This window comes from Leucoraja erinacea, chromosome 41 (genome assembly GCF_028641065.1).
Source record: "Leucoraja erinacea ecotype New England chromosome 41, Leri_hhj_1, whole genome shotgun sequence".
NCBI lineage: Eukaryota > Metazoa > Chordata > Chondrichthyes > Rajiformes > Rajidae > Leucoraja > Leucoraja erinaceus.
In genome coordinates, this window is record NC_073417.1 from 1,463,210 (window position 1) to 1,470,471 (window position 7,262).

At 48.0% G+C, this 7,262-nt stretch overlaps 1 long non-coding RNA gene across 1 annotated transcript in view; it reads left to right on the forward strand.

Annotated features, from left to right (window-relative positions):
• The window catches only part of LOC129714804 (uncharacterized), a 136,775-nt gene extending 130,148 nt beyond the window's left edge, over nt 1–6,627 (forward strand). Inside the window, exon 3 of the long non-coding RNA XR_008726393.1 lies at nt 6,260–6,627. This is a non-coding gene — a long non-coding RNA (uncharacterized LOC129714804). The remainder of the gene's footprint in view (nt 1–6,259) is intronic.
• The last annotated feature ends 635 nt before the right edge of the window (nt 6,628–7,262 follow it).

A 7,262-nucleotide genomic window follows, 5' to 3' on the forward strand; every position in this document is an offset into this window, starting at 1 on the left:
TGATTGGGGATGATCAGACATGATCACATTGAATGGCGGTGCTGGCTCGAAGGGCTGAATAACCCTACGCTGCACTCCCCCAATAGCAAGAATGTCCTTCCTCAAATGAGGGGACCAAAACTGCACACAATACTCCAGATGTGGTCTCACCAGGGCCCTGTACACCTGCTGAAGCACCTCTGTGCTCCTATACTCCTCCTCTTGTTATAAAGGCTAACATGCCATTTGCTTTCTTCACTGCCTGCCGTACCTGCATGCTTACTTTAGTTCCTATTGCGTTCTTCAGTCCGATCTAAAATGCTTTATAGCCACGGGTGAAATCTCAGCTGTAGTAACAGCTGTGTTGTAACACCTCATTATAAATGACTTCACAAACCTTCACTATACACCAATGGGATGATGGGCAGATAATCATTAAACCAGCATCCTCAGATTCTTGTCTCTTCAATATAAGTTAAATTGGGAGATATAGCCGCTACATAATTGAGCTATAAATAATAAGTGACAATTCTGGTCCGGAGAAGGTTCTCGACCTGAATCGTTGCCTATCCACGTCCTTCAGAGACGTCAACAGTGTTTTTTATTGTTACATGGGCAATATTTAGAGTTGAGATTCTTCTTCAGTCTGAAGAAGAGTCTTGACCCGAAATGTCACCCATTCCTTCTCGTCAGAGATGCTGCCTGTCCCGCTGAGTTTTTTTTTAACTGAATTCTATCTCTATCTTTACAATATGTAAACATAGCACTCTGTAAACAATATAATAAATGAGAAAATAAATGTATCGTGTGTATAAATATATTTTATGGCTGTGTGTGTGTGTATGTACAGTATGTATATACAGAGAGACACAAACACACAAAAAATATATATAAGATATTCAAGAAGGAACTGCAGATGCAGGAAAATTCCACACAGTTTGTGGAATTCTCTGCCTCAGAGGCCGGTTCTCTGGATGCTTTCAAGAGAGAGCTAGATAGGGCTCTTAAAAATAGCGGAGTCAGTGGATAGGGGGAGAAGGCAGGAACGTGGGAACTGATTGGGGTTGATCAGCCATGATCACATTGAATAGCGGTGCTGGCTCGCAGGGCTGAATGGCCTACTCCTGCACCTATTGTCTATTGTCTAAATTCGAAGGTAGACAAAACTGCTGGAGAAACTCAGCAGGTGAGGCAGCATCTATGGAGCGAAGGAAATAGGCAACGTTTCGGGCCGAAACGTTGCCTATTTCCTTCGCTCCATAGATGCTGCCACACCTGCTGAGTTTCGGCCCGAAACGCTGCCTATTTCCTTCGCTCCATAGATGCTGCCTCACCCGCTGAGTTTCTTCAGCACTTTTGTCTACCTTCAAAAAATATATTTATGTGTGTGTGTGTATATATATATATATATATATATATATATATATACACACACACACACACACACACACACATATGTATGCACTGCCTGCTGTACCTGCATGTGGCGTTTGCACTACACATATGCGGCAGTGGAAACACCATTGGAAACGTTACACATAATGTAAAATGATTGGGCAAGCGTTACAGAGAACAGTGTGCAGACTGCCCTCTGAATGGGACTTCAGGAAACCACAGCTGAAACAGGTGACAGGTTCTGAGACGTGTTCAAAAAGGAACTGCAGATGCTGGAAGATCGAAGGTACACAATTTTGTGTACCTACAGGTTCTGAGACGATACCCAGGGCACAGGGCAACTGTTTAAAGTACTTGAGAAAAAGAAAAATCCTCATGGGAATTCCCTCTGAGAGAGAGTGTCACATTGAAGCAGTTTACAGACAGAAAACCATCCTGCCCATATTTAACCAGAACGTGCCTGGATGAGAGGGCATTAGATACAGGGAGAGGTTGTGCAGACTTGGATTGTTTGCTCTGGAATGCCAGGGATCAAGTGGGGACCTGGTAGATGTTTTTTTTTCATATATTTGGGGGTTTTTTTTAATGACGGTTGGCCGATCCATTTCCCTCCTGGGATAAATAAAATTCTATCGTATCAAGAGACAATAGACAATGGACAATAGGTGCAGGAGTAGGCCAGTTGGCCCTTCCACCCAGCACCGCCATTCAATGTGATCATGGCTGATCATCCCCAATCAGTACCGTTCCTGCCTTCTCCCCATATCCCCTGACTGCACTATCTTTAAGAGCCCTATCTAGCTCTCTCTTGAAAGAGAACCTGCCTCCACCGCCCTCTGAGGCAGAGAATTCCACACACTCACCACTCTCTGTGAGAAAAAGCGTTTCTTCGTCTCCGTTCTAAATGGCTTACTGTGGCCCCTGGTTCTGGACTCCCCCAACATTGGGAACATGTTTCCTGCCTCTAGCGTGTCTAAACCCTTAACAATCTTATATGTTTCATTGAGATATCCTCTCATCCTTCTAAACTCCAGGTACAAGCCCAGCTGCTCCATTCTCTCAGCATATGACAGTCCCGCCATCCCGGGAATTAACCTTGTGTTAACCTTGTTGTATCATATATAAAATGATGCGAGGCAGAGATAGAGTAGAGAGTCAGAACATTTTCCCCAGGGTGGAAATCAGTTCATAAGGTGATAAGTGATAGGAGCAGATTTAGGCCATTCAGCCCATCAAGTCTACTCCGCATCCCCTCCCCCTTCCCAGCTTTCCCACAGCCTACTATCTCCGCCTCTTCCTTTCTTCTTTCCCCACCCCCACATCAGTCTGAAGAAGAGTCTCGACCCCGAAACGTCACCTATTCCTTCGCTCCACAGATGCTGCCTCACCCGCTGAGTTTCTTCAGTATTTTTGTCGGCCTCCAGATTCAGGGACAGTTTCTTCTCAGCTGTTATCAGGCAACTGAACCATCCTCTCACCAACTGGAGAGCAGTCCTGACCTCCCATCTACCTCGTTAGAGACCCTCAGATTATCTTTAATGGGACTGACCAGGACTTTAACTTGCATTAAACGTTATTCCCTTAATTCCCTTCAATTTTTCCAGCACCTGTAGTTCTTTCTTAAACATTTAATCATGGCTGATCTATCTCTCCCTCTCAACCCCATTCTCCTGCCCTCTCCCCATAACCCCCTGGCACCCGTACTCATTATTACCCTTTGATTAGTGCTGGTGTCAGGGACTAAGGGGAGAAGGCAGGAAATGGGGTTGAGAGGGAGAGATTGAATGGCAGAGTGAACTTGATGGGCCGAATGGCCCAATTCTGCTCTTAGAACATGAAATACCAGAGGGCGTTGCTTTAAGGTGAGAGTGGGAAAGGTTGGGTCAAGGTTTTTTGGGGGGTGCCAGGGGTGGTGGTGGTGGCGGCAGATATGAATTTAAGAGCGAATTTTGAGATATGAATTTTGGATAGGCACATGGTTCTGGATGGATATAGATCACGTGCAGGAGGAGAAGAGTTGGCCTTGATATCATGCTCGGCACGGACATTGCGGGCCCAAGGGCCTGTTCCTGTGCTGTACTGTTCAACGTTAAGGGTCTTGTACAGGGTCTTGGTGAGACCACACCTGGAGTATTGCGTACAGTTTTGGTCTCCTAATCTGAGGAAAGACATTCTTGCCATAGAGGGAGTGCAGAGAAGGTTCACCAGACTGATTCCTGGGATGTCAGGACTTTCATATGAAGAAAGACAGGATAGACTCGGTTTGTACTCGCTAGAATTTAGAAGATTGAGGGGGGATCTTATAGAAACTTACAAAATTCTTAAGGGGTTGGACAGGCTAGATGCAGGAAGATTGTTCCCGATGTTGGGGAAGTCCAGAACAAGGGGTCATAGTTTAAGGATAAGGGGGAAATCTTTTAGGACCGAGATGAGGAAAACTTTTTTCACACAGAGAGTGGTGAATCTGTGGAATTCTCTGCCGCAGAAGGTAGTTGAGGCCAGTTCATTGGCTATATTTAAGAGGGAGTTAGATGTGGCCCTTGTGGCTAAAGGGATCAGGGGGTATGGAGAGAAGGCAGGAACAGGATACTGAGTTGGATGATCAGCCATGATCATATTGAATGGCGGTGCAGGCTCGAAGGGCCGAATGGCCTACTCCTGCACCTAATTTCTATGTTTCTATGTTAACGGGGCTACATTCGATGTGTGTTAAAAGCCGGGCTTATTTTCAACAATTAGTCCAAATACAGAGACTCCAGCAGATTAAATGCAGACTCGGGGACACTTCAAATAACGGCATGAAATGTGAGGTGAAGGACGTTTTAGATATGCAGATGTGAAGGAAGGAACTGCAGATGTTGGTTTGCATTGAAGCCGGACACAGAGTGCTGGACTAACTCAGCGGGTCAGGCAGCATCTCTGGAGAGAAGGAATGGGTGACGTTTCTGGTCGGGACCCTTCCTTCGCTCCGGAGATGCCACCTGTCCTGATGAGTTAATTCAGCATTTTGTGTCTGTCTTTGATAAGCAGATAGTTTGACCGAGGCCAGAGATGACAAGGCAAAAGGTGTGAGATTGGGTTAGAAGAGGTGAGAATTGTGAAGCCAGAGGAGGGAATGTAGGGGGAGGGGGAGGGGGAGAAATGGGTACAAGCCCAGGTTGGGCACTGAGAATTGGGGAGGGGGATGGGAATGAAGAACAGGGGAATTGTTTGTAGGTTAGTTACCTTGATAGTATTCCCCGCACTGCAATCAGTCTGAAAAAAATGGTCCCGACCCGAAACGACACCTATCCATGTTCTCCACAGATGCTGCCTGACCCGCTGAGTTACTCCAGCACTCTGTGAAACGTCAGCTATCCATATTCTCCACAGATGCTGCCTGACCCGCTGAGTTACTCCAGCACTCTGTGAAACGTCAGCTATCCATGTTCTCCACAGATGCTGCCTGACCCGCTGAGTTACTCCAGCACTCTGTGAAACGTCACCTATCCATGTTCTCCACAGATGCTGCCTGACCCGCTGAGTTACTCCAGCACTCTGTGAAATGTCACCTATCCATGTTCTCCACAGATGCTGCCTGACCCGCTAAGTTACTCCAGCACTCTGTGAAACGTCACCTATCCATGTTCTCCACAGATGCTGCCTGACCCGCTGAGTTACTCCAGCACTCTGTGAAACGTCACCTATCCACGTTCTCCACAGATGCTGCCTGACCCACTGAGTTACTCCAGCACTCTGTGAAACGTCACCTATCCATGTTCTCCCGAGATGCTGCCTGACCCGCTGAGTTACTCCAGCACTCTGTGAAACGTCACCTATCCATGTTCTCCACAGATGCTGCCTGACCTGCTGAGTTACTCCAGCACTCTGTGAAACGTCACCTATCCATGTTCTCCACAGATGCTGCCTGACCTGCTGAGTTACTCCAGCACTCTGTGAAACGTCACCTATCCATGTTCTCCACAAGTTGCTGCCTGACCCACTGAGTTACTCCAGCACTCTGTGTCTATCTTTAGTATCTACCAGCATCTGCAGTTCACTTTATTATACTTGGCCAGCATGGCACATGTTCATTTATTGTCATAAGTCCCAAGGTAAAGTGAGAAGCCTTTGTTTACGTGCTATGCTGTCAGATCAGATAATACCATACACATTTTGTGGAGCATTACGGTGGCGCAGCGGATAGAGTTGCTGCCTCACAGCGCCAGAGACCCGGGTTCCATCCCGACTACAGGTGCTGTCTGTACGGAGTTTGCACGTTCTCCCCGTGACCTGCGTGGGTTTTCTCCAGATGCTCCGGTTTCCTCCCACACTCCAAAGACGTGCGGGTTTTGTGGGTAAAATGGCTTGGTGTAAATGTAAAGAATCCCTAGATACATGAAGAAGGGTCTCGACACCGATTCCTTCCCTCCATAGACGTTGCCTCACCCGCTGAGTTTCTCCAGCATTTTTGTCTACCCGAGATAGCACAGACATTGTGGGCCAAAGAGTCTTCTGCGTTCCATGTTGATATTGCTGTCTTTGTCCTCTTGTTTGGCTTCTGTGAGTCTGATGTGGGGGCATTGGTTGGTTTTCATACTCGTGCTGTTTTAATGCATTTTGCTTTTCAAACTTTTTTGTTGTCTGTGGAATTCTCTGCCAGTTCTCTGGATGCTTTCAAGAGAGAGCTAGATAGGGCTCTTAAAGATAGTGGAGTCAGGGGATATGGGGAGAAGGCAGGAACGGGGGTACTGATTGGGGATGATCAGCCATTGAATGGCGGTGCTGGCTCGAAGGGCCGAATGGCCTCCTCCTGCACCGATTGTCTGTTGTCTATTGTCTATTGCTTTTTCATTTTGGTTTTCGGCCAGCGCACACCAAAACTGCTGATCTTGTCTCTCCTCAGGTCCTCCCATGCCTTCCTCCTACACCTCGCCCAGCCCAGCATCCACCCGGCGGCCTGCTTCCCCAGTGCCGCCGTCACCCTTTGCCAACGGCAAGCCAAGGCGGGTGGTGGTGGCCAAGGGTGGCGGGCTGCTGCCGCCGGCTCCTGCCTCAGACACAGACGATGAGGAGACCTTTGCAAACTCATATCTAGCTCAGGCCACTGCAGGCACTGCCTGTGGGCTCAATCATGGTAAGGAAAATACCTTGCATCTATTCACCTCCTCTACCATTATCCCCCTTTCCTTCAAGCTGGAAGAGGCCTCAGCGTGACCCTTTACCTCCCGGCCTTGCACTAAACCACTCTACTCCTCACTCTACTCCTCACTAACCCCCCCAACCCACCCCGCCGAACAAGGCACTTTCCCGCACCGCAATCTGCCGTCTTTTGTCTTGATGCATGGTAGAATTTCTCCTCGTTATCACTTGCCTGCCGTAGACTTTGTCGAGCACTAACACCTCCTTGGTAACGCACGTTCACGTCTGAGTCACAATCACGTCTTGTCGTTAACACGGTGGCGTGGCGGTTTAGCCATCAGAGCGGCTTTAGCTTAGAGATACAGCGCGGGCACAGGCCGGGCCGACCAGCGATCCCCGCACAGTTAAGGGGCTATCCCACTGTACGACTTTGCCCAAGAGCTCTCCCGAGTTTAAAAAAAAATCAAACTCGTGGTAAGTACGTGGAATGTACGTCGCGGGTACGTCGGAGCTCGGGGATGTCTCCTAGCGGCTCGTAACGCTAACGGCAGGTACTCGGGAAACGCGGTAAGCTCATGACGTTTGTTCAACATGTTAAGGATAAAGGGGAAATCCTTTAAAACCGAGATGAGAAGAACTTTTTTCACACAGAGAGTGGTGAATCTCTGGAACTCTCTGCCACAGAGGGTAGTTGAGGCCAGTTCATTGGCTATATTTAAGAGGGAGTTAGATGTGGTCCTTGTGGCTAAGGGGATCAGGGGGTATGG